This window comes from Talpa europaea, assembly GCF_964194135.1.
Source record: "Talpa europaea genome assembly, chromosome: 9".
Taxonomy (NCBI): Eukaryota; Metazoa; Chordata; class Mammalia; order Eulipotyphla; family Talpidae; genus Talpa; species Talpa europaea.
Window position 1 is genome coordinate 107,018,395 of NC_140076.1, and position 16,850 is coordinate 107,035,244.

The following is a 16,850-nucleotide window of genomic DNA, read 5'->3' on the forward strand; positions in this document are numbered from 1 at the left end:
CTTAATTAGACTGTCTGCATCACACATCAAATCGGCCTTAATACCAAGATTTATTGGCCCTGGAATTGTGTAAATGAAATAAGTGCTTGAAAATGAACGGAAAACAAATTACCTGTATTAAAATGTATTTGCGATGCAGGCCTACGCGTGGATGCTTTCAGTCGAATGCCGGTTTGCAGCTGATTTTGTGACGCCTCTCTGTCTACCTACCCCACTCCTGCACACACCCTTAGCCCCAGGTGGGTTTCAGAGATGCTTGTGGGGTCACAGCGTGTTTGATTGCCAATAATCTCCGCCATTGTCCTGGAAAAATCCTTGGTCAGCAAAATAAATTTGTATCACCGTCTGTGAACTTAGTAGGTAGTTAGTAGCCCTCCCTTCAAAGAAGGGAATGTTCTAAAAGCAAGTGACCTGCCTAATTCTGCACGTCTGCCAAGCAGAGCAGAGCAGAGCAGAAAGCTCTCTGGTTGACTGCTTCCGTTTATCCTGGGATCCGTGTTTAACTTCAAGAACTTAATCTCTAGCACAGCATTTACTTGCCCTCTTGTAAGACCTTGGAAAAAACACCTCGGGATCTCAGTTTCCCACTATCACTGAAGATAAGAGTAGTGAGTACCTCACCATGGGTGTGAAAATTCCATAACCGGTGCGTGCACAGGCCTTGGCTCCGTGCCGGGACCCATGAGAGCTGTTCCTGTTGCTGCTGGGCCCTCACGGAGGCGCATTTGAACCAGACTGTCATGCAGGGCTCTTGTGACAAGCAGATGCTGGCCCTGACTTAGGGAATAGAGAAAGAAGTTGAGTTTTTACTATTTTTTTGACTTTTAAAAAATTGAGGTGACACTGGTTTACAACACCCTTACTTGATTGAAAAGGAAGTTTTAAAATGACATGGTGACCGGTTGTTGGGGGGCTGCAAAGCTCAATCTAAGCTTCTAGTGACAAAGCTCCAAACCCCACATGAGGGGAAAGCCGGGCCGCCCCAGCCCGTGTGGACTGGCCACCTGCGCCCATACCAGCCTGCCACACTAATGCTGCTTCTGCGCCAGGAATCTAATCCAACCACGATGGCCCCAAAACCAGACCCCTCTGCTGCTGCCTTTGCCAGTGGACCATTCCCAGAGCCTCTGGACTGGTCCATGTGGATAAATGTGAGATGGACACTGGGTTACATACTGGCTTTGGTTACAAGGGAGCCAAGGAGGATACCCCCTGCTTTCTGTACCTGTTTTGAAAGTGCCCTGAACATAGCAGAAGGTGGGCACCAAGTGGGCATTGCCTGTGTCTTGACAGAGGGTTTTTATTTTTTTTAAAGATTTATTTACTCATTCATTTATACAAGCACTGGGTACAGTCAGAAGCACGGGAGGGTGAGAGAATTCACCAGAGCCAGAGCGGGGAGCAGAGCAGGCAGAAGGACCGAAGTACACTGCTGAGGGGAGCAGCGGGCGGCAGGAGAGGTCTGCACACCATGTGGGACCCTCCTCCGGTGACCGGGGAGCAGCCGGGGATCAAACAGGCGCTGCAAAGGCTGCGGGCAGCTTCGCAACCCAGTGCTCAACCGCTGCACCACCAGGGAGGCCTGACAGAAGGTTCTTGCTGGGTGTGAGGGAGAACTCTCAGGTAGGACACCCACAGCCCCTCCTTCAGCGTGGAGAGCATCTTTATGGGGTTCCTTCCTCTCCCTGGCAAAGGGCTGGGGTGCTTTCTGCTCAGTTTCCTGAAGGGCCTGGTGTATATGGAATTCAAGGGTGCCAGTCCTTTGCCTTGCGCTCCTGGAGATAAGGACAACAAAAGGCATCTCAGGGTCTGCATGTCCACCGATTCCATGCTGCCGCCTCCCTGCAGAGCTACAGGTCCATTTCTTTATCAATTTCTCACTCCTATCTTGCTAAATTCTATGCTAGGAGCAGTAGTAAATTGGACAGAGCTCCCTCACTCAAGGAGCTTTTGTTCTACACAGTAAATAAGCTAGAGATAATGGAAAATAAAACCTATGTTCTGTTCTGGGAAGAGAATCGTTACCAATAAAAACCTGTCTGCTTGGCCCTGCCTGGAGCCACTGATCTAGGTGAAGGGGGTGGGGCCGGGGGAGTGGGGGCAGGCACCTGCCCTTCACCTCCTTTCAGGGACAGAGCTACTTCTGGAGGGTGAAGATGAGAGAGGGGGCCCGGGTGGGTGAAGAGAGAAATACCAGACCCTCAGGGTCAGGGCTTTTGCAGAACTTGTGTGTGATGCCTTTACTGTTCATGTGCCCGGAAAAGCACCTGGCACAGAGCAGGGCTCCATACATGTCTGTTGTGTCAGTAAAGGGACACCCTTTGGGAATCTTATAGGAGCTGATTCTCTCCAACCTTTCATCCATGCATTATTCTACTTCCAGGGGGCTAGTAGAAACAGGGGCAACACTGGTGTCCACAGTGGGGAAGAGTGGGCAGGCTTCCTAACTCACTTGACCACTACGGAGTTCACCTACCTAGGCCCTGGCTCAGATCTCTGTACATTTGACCAATTTCTTACTCAAGAACATTGTACTTATTCTTCAAGATGAAAATTCAACATTGGGGGCCACCTTGGGGGCGTGAGGGGTTAAGCACAGCACTGTCAAGCTACCCGCAGCCTCTGCAGCATGAGTTCGATCCCCAGCCGGCCAGGGAGGTGACCCACATGGCACAGCAGACCTCTCCTGTCTCGCCGCTGTTCCCCTCAGCAGTGTATTTCAGTCAGTCTGCCTGTTCTGCTCCCCACTCTGTCCCTGGTGAATTCTCTCACCCCCCACACCTCTGGCCTGTACCCCAGTTCTTGTATGCATAAATAAATAAATCTTTTTTTAAAAAAAAGCAAAAGAAAAATCAACATTGACAAAGCACAGCCATTCAGCTTCTCATTTCCTTTTAATCCAGTCGTCCGTGAGGGCTCCCTAACTCACTTTTGTGGATGAAGTCTGAGAGGTCAACTAACTGGCCAAGGTCATCCAATTTGAAAGTGCTTGTGGCCTTGGCACGCCAAGGTCACTGGGCCTTCTGATTGGATCCGACAGATGCACCAGCCCCATCCGCTGCTGTTCTCAGCCAGGTTGACAACACGGGCCTGTGAGCCAGGCCCACAACGTGGCCCAGGGCCGCTTCTCCCCACCTCCCCTCCCAGCAGTGGGGGCTTGTCCACGTGTCGCTAGACGCTACCCAGTAAATCGATTGCCACATTAATTCTGGACCATCAGCATTTTCCCCCGGAGACAGCGGGAGGCAAGGAGACTTATGTCCCATTGGTCTTTTTAATTTCCAGAGGGGAGTCAGATGAATCTAATCCCATCTTTCAAGGTGGAGAAGGCAGCGCGTTTCCTTTAGGAGGTAACAGTTTATCACTTCCGGACACGAGAATATGAAATCAGGATGACTCTCCTTTAGGAGCTGGAGGAAACATCCGTCAGCAGACAATGTCTGGGGAAATGAGCAGCAAGTTCCCTGGCCTTTTCCACCCTGTCCTTTCCCCGAGACTTTGCTTTCTATACACACAACCACACCAGCAGGGCGAACTCCTGCCTGACCCTCAAGAAATAGTTAATGCTCCTTGAGGCTTGTTATTTTTTAAATTTTTTTTAAAGATTTATTTTTATGTATGTATGTATGTATGTATGTATGTATGCAAGCACTGGGTACAGTCAGAAGCGCGGGAGGGTGAGAGAATTCACCAGAGCCAGAGCGGGGAGCAGAGCAGGCAGAAGGACCGAAGTACACTGCTGAGGGGAGCAGCGGGCGGCAGGAGAGGTCTGCGCGCCATGCGGGACTCTCCTCCGGTGGCCGGGGAGCAGCCGGGGATCGAACCGGCGCCGCAGAGGCCGCGGGCAGCTTCGCAACCCAGCGCTCAACCGCTGCGCCACTGGGGAGGCCCGAGGTTTGTTATTTGCCAGGGGCTATGAGAAGTGTCTTCTATTCACCACTCAGCAAAGTCTGTGATTGCTCTGTTTTACAGATGTGGAAACTGAGGTTTAGGGAAGTTAAGTGACTTGCTCTTTCCTGCCACTGTGGGAGGGGGAGGGCATGAGGTGGAGGCTCAGGAGGCTGGGTGGGCCTGGGCTGGGCCTATGCAGGGCAGTGGCGGAGGCAACATGTGGGAGAGGCAGGAAGCCGCTCCTCTGCTAGTGAAGGGGGAAATCGGACATGGCTGGTGGGCCCTGTGCCTGCCTCGAGCATGCACCGTATGTGGAGGTTAGTTAGCCCTAAAGGAGGCCCAGACCACCGTGGTTCTCTCCACCCCACTCGCTGCTTCGGTGGTCAGACCCTGGGGGGGGCCCTGCTGACCTAGAGGGGATGAGGCTGCGCTGAGGCCGAGGGGCTGGGGTGCCTGGGGCCTGGGTCAGGGTGTCTGCACAGCTGTGGCTCAGGATGTGGGGGGGCAGAGGGCCCCGGGTCCCAGCAGCGCGCAGGCCTAGGCCCTCCTGAGACTCCTCTGGGTTACTGGGGCCAGTGGAGAGGAAGAAGGCCAGGGGGGCAGACTCGATCCACAGTATCCGGCCACAGCGCGGGCAGCTGTAGCCACTGAGCCTGAGGAGACTCTGCAGCCTTGGGTGGGAAAGGCCTGGGGAAGCGCCCAGAGCTTCAGGACAGACGTCTCGGTGTTGAAGTCTGATCCTTCCCTCCAGCTTGGGGTTGAGGGGAGGCAGAAGCACCCTGGGGAGGGGCCTCACCCCCAGCCTGGGCTGGAGAGACAGGAGCCGCCGCAGCAGAGGTCACTGCAGGGCTGCAGTTCCTTCTCATCCTCTGTGGCCAGGAGTAAGTTTTCGAATTAATACCACTTTGGGGCTGACAGAGATGGCTGCTCTGTCTCGGGCCTGTTTGCTGTTTACCCCCATGATTGATGCTGGTGACATTTGGAGTCTGTCACGGAGATATTTCATAGATGCCCTGGTCGTGGGATGGAGCCAGCCAGGAAATGTGATGCCTGACAGCAGAGTTGGAGATAAAGCTGCAGTGTGGGTGGGTGGGCATGGGGGGGTCTTTGTAGCCTGTGGGGTGGGGGAGGGGCAGAGAGGCTGCGGGTGCTCGGGGCACTGGGTAGACTTGGCGTAGACCTGTCTCTGGAAGCCCTGAGCGGGGGGACCTGTGGTGAAAGAGATGCCACAGAGGACAGAGAAGTCCAAAGCTTTTTTTCCTAGTCTTTCTCGCAAAAAAAGTGTCCCATCTGTGTTGACCATTACACTCTGTTGTCTAAGACACATAAGAGAGGAAGGAGAACATTCTTCCGGCCAGTCCAGGGGCCTGAAAGCTCTGCCCGCACCTCCCATCCCGCCTCCCCAGACGCCACCCGTTAATCACAAGGCTGATCTCAAAAGTGAAAAGGTTTGGAATGTCTCAAGCAGGAGTGACCTTCACCCTGACATGACGCTCTGTGCATGAGTGTGCAGACAGTTAAGTAATGACCCCATGAAATATGGAATGAACCCTGTCAAAGATTTAGTAACACATGAGTGAGGGAACCAGTAAGTTGGCAAAGCTGCTTCAAAGAGCATTTTGAGGAACTGGGTTTTTATAAGCATTTGAAAGGAAATATTTGAGTGAAACTTCTAGGTTCAAAACAAAACTGGTTAGCCTCTTATATATGGTCAAAATGAACTTTGACAAGGGTGCCAAGACCATTGGAGGGGAAAAAGGCATTTTTTTTCCCCCCAAACAGATTGTGTTAGGGCAACTGAAACATGCAAAACAATAAACTTGGATTCTTATGTCATATACAAAAAATTAACTCAAAGTGGATCAAAGCGCTACAAGAAAGAGATCAAACTCTGAAACTCTTGGGAGAAAACAAAAGGGAAAATCTTCATGTCATTGGATTTGGCAAGGACTTCTTGGTTGTGACACCAGGAGCCCAGGCCACAAAAGAAAAAATACATAATTTGGACTCCACAAAAATGAAAGGCTTCCGTGTATCCAAGGACACTATCAACAGGATGAAAATGGAAACCGTGAAATAGGAGCAAACATTTGCAAATCATGTATCTGATAAGGGGTCGAAATCCAGAATATATGAAGAACCTGACTACAAAAAAGCAAACAACCAGTGTCAACCTAAAATAAGAGGTAAACTGAGGCAAGCTCAAAATTGTAAAATGATGAGTTTATTCGGGAATAGCAGAGAAATTGTAGTTCAGGACATGAAACCATTATAGCTAAAGGCAAGTCGATTGAGGGTTTGGGGTTTATTTATGGGCAGGGGATGTAAATAGAAGAGGGAACATACAGTTAGAGTCTGTTAGAAATAAAAAATAGAGACCAGTCCTAAAATTGCCAAAGCAGACAAAACCAGCCCAGTCTACAAAGAAAGCCCCATCCACCCTACTTGGTAAAACCCACCTGGCCTGGTCACTTCTTGTTTTTTCTGGAAACCATGAGCAAAACTTCCCTTGTGAAGTTTCTGTTTTCTGCAAAGCATGCATTTATAGACCTCAGTCTCTCAGTCCTTACCAGTCTTTAAGTTGTATTTTCCTGAGATCACATGTGTGATACTGTATTTCCTCTGGTTGCATTTTAGATCGAAATTTTCTCTTTCTTTTAAAGCTTTATTTATTTATGCATACAAGAACTGGGGTGTAGGACAGAGGTGGGGGGGGTGAGAGGATTCACCAGAGACAAAGTGGGGAGCAGAACAAGCAGATATACTGAAATACACTGCTGAGGGGAGCAGTGGTCGAGTCAGGAGAGGTCTGCTGTGCCCTGTGGGTAGCTCCCTGGCCGAGGATCAAACTCATGCTGCAGTAGCTGTGGATAGCTTCCTAGTGCTGCAGCTTGACTCCTTGCATCGCCAGGGAGGGCCTAGATAGTCCTGTGATTTCCCAGGCCTCAATGATCTTCCTCTCAAAGTTGACATTGTACCTAAGTCCAGGCTGCAGTGCTGGGCACAAGGACTGAGATTTGAACCTCTGGGTTTCCTTCCAGCTTGCAGGTGCTTGGGTTCTAGCTTGGTCTCATCACCCACACGAGAAAAGAGTGACTTGATGCAAAAAAAAACCTCCCAGGAACAATAGAAAGAACCTTTCAGGTGCACGCAATGCACAGATGCATTTTTGCCTTGCTTTTCTCGGACGAGCCACACTTGATGCCAAGTGAAGTGGGCAGCCCTGCCTCTTGGGCAGGTGGATGAAAACGTGTTGATTTGTAGCTTTGCTAGAGTGGGAACAGTTCCTCCCAGAAGCCCTGGGTCTGGGTCTGCTGCCCCAGAGGGGAAATACTGGGCTTCCCAGCGTGCCTTCGAGAAAAGAGCTGATTACTATCTTATTACATATTCATGAGACTCTTGCTGCTGTTTTCAATTAATTTCTTGACAAATTCTGGTTGTCCCTCTTTTTTTTTTTTTTTTTTTTTTTGAGGACAGTAGGACTCTGGGTGACTCATTAAGAAGGTGAAATTATGTGCCCAGTTGGGAGCTCTGGGGAGCTCTTGGTGAAATTAACTTGAGTGCTTTGGAGCGAGATTTACATTGCAGAATGGAACGGGCTGCCCACTTGGCAGGCGCTGCCTTGCCACCCTGGATGCTGTTGTCGTTGTTCCCATGGTGTGCGATGTCCCCCAACGCCCTCGAGCTTGCTCACCCCAACCCTGGATCCCTGTGTCTAGGGTGCCTCGGCTGTGGAGGTCCAGCTACTTTCCTTGGCTGTGGGTCTCACCAACTTGCAGGGGAACCCATCTAGCCACCCCCTTCTGACCCAGGTTACCAAACCTCCCCACTTGAAAGCACTTACACAGCATTTCAGAAAGAAGCTGCCTGCTGCCTGCGTTGGCAACCGTTCCAGACTCTTGAGCATCAGCTCACATTAGTCATGGGCACATATGGGGCTGGGCCCTGCTGATGGAGCCCCGGGGTCTCTGGTCTTCTGTATCCCCTGTGCTCTGGTTGGAGGTGCAGCTGGGCATTTGGATGGGGAATACTATACCATTTCTTGGGGTCCCCAGATTGCTTCTCATTCTCTCTAGACCCTCACTCTCAACAGAGGAGACCAAACTCTCTTCCTGGTACCATAACCCTCTGCTGCTGGCTGCCAGGCTCCCTGCACACAATAACTCACCAGCATGAACACAATAGCCCACCTTTCTCTTGTGAGTACTGCTCTTCAGGTGATGCAGGGAGAGGCCCAGGGAAGAGAAATCATCTGTCTCAGGAGGCCAGTAAATGGGACAGAACGAGCATGTGAGCACAGTTCTGCATCAGCCCAGCATCGGGTTCTATGCTGTTCTTCTCATTTCTGCCCTCTTATAATCATTTTAAAATAACATTTACTTCATTTTCAATTACAAAAGGAACATATGCTCATCCAGAAGATTGAGAAAGTTTAGAGATATACGAAGACAAAAGAACCACCCAGACAAACAAAGCCAAACCCAAGGTCATTAGCAATTCCTCTCTGCCAGGATAAATGCTAACATTTCAGTTCCTTTCTTTTCTATCTTTTCTCTGTGTGCCTGTGCATGCACACCCTCCCCCACCCCTTGCAAAATGAATTACATTAAACACTTTTTTGTTTCCAGTTTTTTCCACTTAGCAATATAATGTTGACATTTCCCCTCATTAATAAATGATCTTCAGTCTCATGCTCATTAACTCTCATCCAAGTCCTGGTCTACCCGACTTGGTATTTTCTGTGTCCAGTCACATGCTTCCTGGGCTGCACCTCTGGGGAGGCAAAGCCTTTTCCAGCAGACGAGCTGGTTTGTGAGTGTCTGTGAATCAGCCAAACTCTATTCAGGTGGACCTGTTGTCTTGTTCAAAACCCCTTGGGGGGAGAGAGAGAAAGAGAGAGAGACACACACACACATATTCATGAGAGAGTGCCCTTTCCAGGATGCTCCAAGGCCCGCTCCACCACCATAGTCAGTTTCCAAACAGAGGGGTCTGTGTGGAGGATGAGCCACTTCCTCATAGGAGGGCTGAGCCTTTGCAGCCACTTCAGTCCCTGTTTCCGATAGGGAGTAAGTTATTGACCTGTGAAACAGTCAAAGTGCACTTGTATAGAGATGATGGGAACCACTGACCTTAACACCCAAACCACTGACCTTGAGATCTTGAGATGTGAAGGTGCCAGGTATTTTGTTCAGAGCTGAAAAGAGCTGCTTTGGTAGGGTAAAGACTAAAATAACCGACAAAAATAACTGAAGAGTATTTCATTGTTTTGGAAAATTCTTTGAACCTATAGGAATCATCCTGACTCCAAGCATACATGACACACAGCCTCTGCTCGGGAATGGCCAGGTGGTATAATCACCTTCTTGATCCTAAGCCTGTGGTTATTTCATTTGTATTTTCAGTACAAATGGATAGTGAGTAGAGTTGCTGGTTAGAAAATAAAATGGAATGAGTGCCAGTATTTCCCACCTTGTTCTCAGGGCAGACATCACCAATCAATCACTGCATCCTTCATCCTTTCCCATGGAGCCCAGGATGGCTTCAGACTCAATCTCAGCACATTTCTTGAAGAAGCCATTGTGAGCAATGGTCTGTGGAATGAAAGCCTCTGTCAATCCTGGGGTAGTTTATATTCACAGACAGGAATTGTTGTCAGATTCTGATTGGATAGAATACTTAAGAGGCCTTCAAGTTTTTGTTTTGTGTTTTCTCCATAAGAATGAGAGCAGGAGGTGGCTAGGGGGAATGGGGAGGAACTTGTAAAGAGAAGTCAAGGAGTCTTTCCTGTGCTGTTATTTTCTGATTCAAGAATAAATGTATCTCTGTTCATACTGTCACATGCTGCCAAGCCCTTCTTCCTGGGGCCAGGGGAGGGGCAGAGCTCTGTCCTAGTGCCATGCAGCTGGTCCAGGTCCTTGGCTCATGCAGTGACCCCAGTCTCAATGCTTCCGGAGACCCCTCGTCAAAAATCCAGCCATGCTGCTCCAGGATCCTCCTCCTCAAGGAAAGGCACATTCAGCTGCTAAATCCTATGTGGGGCAAAAAGAGGGAAGCAGCTAATGTCCCTGTGCTGAAGAAGATCCCCGATCGGCCACCTTGAGAATGATTTGTTTTTAATTTAATTGCTTTTACTTATTAATGAAATATTTCAAATGCATCAAAGAACATGCGTTCAAGAATAATATTAAATCAATCACCTACATAAGAACGTTGATTAAGGAATTGAAGGATGTGTCTTTGATGAGAAGAGCATGCTGAGCCCCTGAAATGGGCCAGAGGTTCCTGGGGGTTCTCCCGGAAGATGCAGCTGACTTATTTTAGTGGAAATTGGCCAGCGCAGATTTATCACCCAATATGAAGCTCAGGCTGGCCGGATTCCCACAGCAGCTTCCGTTTATTGTCGCGTTCAGTCAACACCAAGTGGAGAGAATAGCCCTGTTCTGTTGCTGAGCCCGGATGCCCCCCGACCCGCCTCATGGGCAGGCAGGTCCGTCAACACCGTGATCTTGGGAGTTATGGATCGTCAGTCACAACCCCCACAAGTGTTCCTCCTGTGTGGGGTTTGGGGGATTCTGCAGCTCGCACTGTGCTGCTCTTTGCCACTTGGCAAATGATTTGTTTTCATCTGGCAACTCATAGATCACAGTCCCCTGGTACATCTTTTGGGGGTGTAATAGCAAAGCACAGAGAGAGCAGGAGCCCTGGAGCTTGTACTGGCTTTTCCAGGGGAAGAGCTCCCAGCAAGAGACCGCTGGCTGCATGTTTCTGAGAGATAAATGGTTCTGGGGGGGCTCCCCGAGGGGTCTATCTTCCTCAGCGCCCAGGGCCCTGTGCTTTGCCCCTAGTTTAGTGGGCTGGGACCTCGCGCCCATGTGCAAGTATAATGCTGCACTCCAAGCTTTAGTATCATGTTTGTTGTTATAACAACCATCTAGATGCTGCCTACTGGATACCCCCGGGTTGCTGTCCACTCCAAAGCACAGCTGCCTCTGCTCTGCTCCTGCTCCACACCCTTCAGAGGCCCTGTCACCTTGAACTTGGTTACAAGTTCAAATTGGGTCTCTTGGGTTCTCCATGAACCTGCTCACCTCTTAGGTCTGGCCCCTTGCTACTGCCTTTTTACATCCAGCTTTAATGCCAGACACTAAACTGTGTTCATCTCTGCAACTCTCCCTACCCCTGTCCCAGTTCTCTGTCCCCCAGCAAAAAAATTGGGGTCTACTTATTCCCAGGATACTTTCAGTTTCCCCACCTCCCAATCCGACTGTGTTTGTAATAATGCTGACCCTGCGATTGGCTGTCACCCACATAACCGAGGGGACAGATGCTGGGGACAGATGCCTGGGACTCACAGGGGGGCCGCGATGCTGCTTTTGGTAATGACCCGCACGTGCTGGGAAACGGAGGCCCAGGAGGAATCTGGCCGGGGAAAAGGTGGGTGACTGAGGTCACACTCTGGGGTGCATGCGGGGAGGAGGAGGCACGCTGGGCAGAGGCCGCAAGTCCTGCCCTCAGCGCTCATGGGCTCTGTGCCGGAGCCCGGCCGAGGGTGCCCCATGTCTTGTGCTGGGGGCTCCGCATTGCTGCTCCAACGGCCTGTGGTTTTCAGAGGGGCGTCCTGTCCATTCCGGGGCTGTGAAGCCAAGGGGCAAGGAGGCCACTGAGAACCCTGGGGCAGGATTAGGGTTTTTCCTCCCAGCCGCCTCCCCTGACCCTTTTTGTTTGTTTTTGCTCACACTCCCACTACACCTGGGAGGAAGCCGGTGTAGACTGGACGGATGGCAGCTGACGTGAGTACTGACCCCTGGGAATCCTCTCCGAGAAGCCCCTTCTCACCTGTGCAGAGGGGGAAATCCCTTCCAACTGCTCAGGAAAGGGGTCCCGACCCAGTACAAGTTTTTTGTTTCTGCTTTTAACAATTGTGCTCCTGGTCTGCCAACTCTGGGGAACTTCCCGCTTAGCTGGGAGTCATTAGTGCAAAGAGGCTGATGTCGTCTGGCTGTCTCCGTGCTGGAGACCTCCCTGTCCTGTCATTAGTTGGCGGTGCCAGGACTGTTGATGGCCGCTGCCACTTCAAAGGCATGGCTGGGATCCCACAGAGGCAGGGCTTTGACATTTATAGGGGAACCAATGAGTTAATGAACCAGAGAAGTTTCTGGTGCCTGGGGGATCATCTTACTGGAAGAAAAACCCATCCCAGCTAGGAATAACCAGAAAGTCGTTGGAAATACTCAGCATGGGCTCACCCTTGCCCCACACTTTATGTTGATGTGATCTCATGACTACACCGGCTGAGGCTCTGAGTGTGTCCTGGGACAGGAGACCAGGGAAGGTTGCTTGAAAGAAGGGCTCCACCTTAGCAGGACTGGCTCTGGCACTGGGCTTGCCTTTCTGGACCCACCTTCAGGACCTGGAGGGAAAATTCCAGACCAGTCACCTGGTGGTTTTCCAACAACTCATAGCGCAGGTCATCTGAAAAGTCGGACTCACTTGGAGACCAATACATAAGGCAGCTGATGGTGGAGCTGCGGTTAGACAGGGCGGGGGGCCCTTGGCTGGACCTCATTAGCTGTGGGAGGTCCCCCTTCCTTGCAGGACAGTCCCTGAGGCAGTGTCTGAAACCCTTACTTTGTAGAGGAGGAAAATGAAGTCCTGTGAAGTCGAGTGGCATCTTGGCTTGGGTTCCCTGGAAGCAGAGCCTGAGGCATAAGCTTGGTTGCTGGGGTTTGGGAGGTGATTCCAGAAACTAGGAGGGAGGAGTAGGGAAAAGGAGGGAGGAAAGGAAGGAATCCCAGGAAAGAATATGTTCTCTGGGTTGGGGGCTGGATTCTTCCAGTGCTTTCCAGGTTGGAGTGTTTACCCTGTCCCCCTAGTTGAGGGGTTTCCCAGGGGTTAGGTGGGGACTAACTGCATATGCAGGCTGAGCTCCTGCAGTGCAGAAAAGGCGCTGGGGCCTCTGGTGGGGAGAAATGACCTTGTGCAGGTAGAGCCCATCAGCACAGGTAAGTGGGTAAGTGGGAGCTCAGGTGGCCTAGAGTCCCTCAAATATGAAGCTCTGTGTGGATCCCACCAAAGGGCAGGGCATGGGGGCTGGACTGGAGAGTAAGAATGAGCCAGGTGTCTGGTTTTCCGGGGCCAGGTGGGAGGGCCCCAGAGTGGGAGAAGAGAAAGGGGTGGGATAGAAATGATGGGGTGGGAGGAGACAGTGGGGTTTATCAGTGTCCTCTTGGCCCCTCCTTCCATCCTGACTGGCTGATAGGCCAGCCTGGGGGTTTCGAGGTGAGCCCCGTCCTGTGCTGTGCTGACACCTGCCAGGGACTGGAGGCCCAAAACGAACTGCTGGGCCAGCTGCTGGGTCTCCTCCCTGGCTCTCTGCCAAATCAATTTCCTTTATGTATTTTTTAAAATTTATTTTTTATGTATTTTTTTTTTTCCTTTTCAATTTTAGAGCTGAATGGGGAGGGCTCCGGTGGGAATTGGCCTTGGATTTAGGAGCAACTGGGTGATGCGGGGTGATCTCGTGTCAAGAGCCTTCATTTAGTTGCATTTGTTAAGACCCTTTATCCGATCAGGTGATGCCCACAGGTTGGTGCGGGATGGTGACGTGTCTTTTGGGGAGGCTTTCAACCCCCTCCAGGGTCTAAGACTCTGCAGTTACGTCCTGTGCTACAGGGCACCCGGGGGGAGGGTATTCTTGTTTTTAGGAGAGAAAATGGAGGTTCAGAGAGGTGTGCTGCTCCTCGCCCAGGTTAATCTATCGGGGAGTGGCTGGACGGATGGAGCAGGGAGCTTCGGGACTCCGGGAAACTCGCAGGCTCCCGGCTGAGCGTGTGCTGGTGCCGGTGCCTGAGCAGGGCCTCAGAGGAAGGCTGTGCAGCAGGCAGCCCAGAGGGTCCAGCTCTTCCCTGCACTCGGCTGGCTTTGAGCCAGTTATTTCCCAGCCTGGCAGAGGGCACAGGCAGCCTTCCCTGGTAGGATGAAGCAACACAAAAAAAGAGCCTTCCCCCTCCCAACCCTCTCCCCCCACCACCCTGGATGGCAGAGGGAGGTCTGGCTTGGGGGGGGGGGCTTCCTTCTGGTGCAAATCTGCGGTGTGGTTCTGGGTCCTGGTGCTCAGCTCCATCCTGTTTCCCAAGATCCCAAACAATTCAATGCCCCACTTAATAGTCTTCATAAAATTGCCTTTTTGCTCAAGGTGGCCAGACTGGACCCTGTCATTTGCAAATAGGAAGCTTGAACAATATAAATGCACTCGGGGGTGAGGATGATAAAGGGATCCTAGAGAAAAGGGGTGTTTGGAATTGGGGTGCCAGCAGAGTATCGAGCCAGCGACATCCAAGGGGCTATCGGATGTAGGGTCAGGAGCCTGGAGGGGCCTGGGATGGGCACATGATTGGGTATCTGCAGCAGCTGGGTGGCCTTGAAGTTCATTGGGTGGAAGGATAAGAGGCCTTAGAGTGTGTAACCCCAGCAACAGCCTCCTCTGAGGGATGGAAGGGAGCAGAGGAACCAGGGGGAGACGGAGAAAGTGGGCAGGGCCAGAGAATCCATGTGATGAAAAGGCAGCGATGAATATAAAGAAGGAGCAGCTGCTTGAGCCAAAAGCTGAAAAAGTGCTATCCAGGTGAGGCTGGGCCCCGATGCTGCCGATACTGTGGTTATGTTATAGGGCAGCCCTAACAGTTAGAGGGATGCAGGTGACAGGGAAAAAAAACCATGTCGCTGGTGTGCTGACAGCAGAGGCCAGGCAGGAGTGGGTTGGGGACAAGACAGGAGAGGGGCAGTGTAAACTCTCTTTCTAGAAACTTACTGAATAGGAAAGAAGAGGAATAAGGTCCAGCTGCAGGGGGGAGTAGGGTGAGTGGCAGGAGTAGCTGCAGGGGGGAGTAGGGTGAGTGGCAGGAGTAGCTGCAGAAGGGTGTAGGGTGAGTGGCAGGAGTAGCTGCAGCGGGGAGTAGGGTGAGTGGCAGGAGTAGCTGCAGGCAGGCAGCTGGGGTTGGAGCTGTGTTGGGATGACGGGGCAGTCAGGCCCAGGTGCTGGGGTGTTTCCTCTCCTGTGCTTGACTCTCTCAGATGCTATTATAATGGTGTCCACTCACTACCGACCTCACCAGGAGGCAGAGTACAGGGATCTTGCCGAGCCTGGAGACCCCGTCACACCGCTGGGGTCAGCTAGCTCGAGCGGGGCCTCAGGTTTCGGCACTGGGAGGAAGAGGGTCCTCAGTGTTTTAAGACCCAGAGTTCTGAAGGTGGGGTCGCCGAGGGGAGACATTTTCTCTGGGTCGCGGGACCCAGGACCCCGGGGTGGAGTCTACCGGATCCAGATTAGCAGCCAGTTTCCAGGGTGCCCCGTTTCCAGACGGGCCCCACCTCCGTCGGTCTGGCCCAGAGACCGTGACCGCCTCCCTGTTTAGTTTGCTGCTGCTGCTCTCTGGGGCACCCCCCTCACACATGTCAGCTCTGAGCTTCTCTCTCTGAGCCACACGGGCCTGTGGCCTCACACCTCACTTTCTCTAAGTGTCCCCAGTTCCCAGCTGTTCTTGTGCCACGGGCCCCGCCGAAGTCCTTGAATTCTGCTCAGAAAGGTGCGTCTAAATGTAGAAAATATATAAGATCGCAAAGGAAGCCAATTATATTGAAATACGGTTATCAAATTTTATATTGCAAGAAATTTATGGCCATAGACGTGCTTCTTTCTTGACGAAGGTAAGCGCGGCCGGGCGGCGGGTCCGACACCGTGCTCTCAGGCAGCGGGAGCAGAAATCTGATCTGCAGCCTCAATAAAAGGATATTAAAATGCCCGTCATTTTTCTTGGTGACAGGACTCACGCCGCATGAGTGCTTCTGTGCTTGTGACCGACACAGAGAAGAAACTGTAAAATTCACTTAGAAGTTCGTGAGAATAAAGAAGCAATTCCTTTCTCTACCCAACTCGGTGAATCTTCTGAGTTTTGTTCATGAGCTCCGTAGCGGGGCGTGACTCTAGGTTAAGAGCCCCTCGTCTGCGTGCTTGTGCCCCCTTCGTCACCAGCAAGGGACCGCAGTAACACGGTCACCTTTTAACATGCGCTCAGCCATCACCAGGAGAGGGTCAGGTGCCCACAGCCGGCGGGCCTGGCACGCGCTGACTGTCTAGCTTGCGAGCCAGACCTTGTGGTGAGCTGGAGGGGCCTCGCACCCGGTGGGAGTCAGACTTCTCCAAGTGTGAAGGTGAGGCGTCCCAGGGAGCCAGCCAGGTCGGGGCTGAATGAGCCTGGGCCTCCCTGCGACTTTGCCCTGGGTCTGGGACACTCACCACACACACACACACACACACACGCACACACACACATACAGACACACACACAGACACACCCCTGCAGGAAGGTGACGTTGGCATTCACGAAAGCAGAGAAGTAGAGGCGGGCTGTCAGGTGTGCCCTTCGTGAATCCCTGCATCCCAATGCCCAGCAGCAGGCTGCCCCTGACCCCCACAAAGAGTCGGAAAGATCCCGGAGCACCACCTCACTAGCTCGCCCCTCCCTCACGGGGAGCCAGTATGACATCAGCACTGGTCACCATTTCCCCACTTGTCACCTTTCACATTGCCTTGGACTCCTTTTGTCACCTCTGCTTCCTGCCTGCTTGGTCTGGGGTGTTTTTCTTCTTTTCCTTTTCCGCACATTAAAGGCACCGTGATTGAACTAAAACATGTCGGGGTCACTGCTGACCTCCCCCTGTACGCAGGGATGGGGGATTCTAGAGAAATCAGACCTCATCACTGAGCGCCTGCTGCTGACACATGGAAGGCAATCAATGACGATTTGCTTCATTGAGTTATTTGGCTGAAGCACCCCTAAAGCTCTCCAAAGGGTCTTCTGGGATTTTCACCAAGTCACCATCTCCCTGGCCTTCCTTCTAATTAAACTGGCTTTTCTTCAAGCACCAGCATTCAAGATAAATGAAATGCTTTCAAT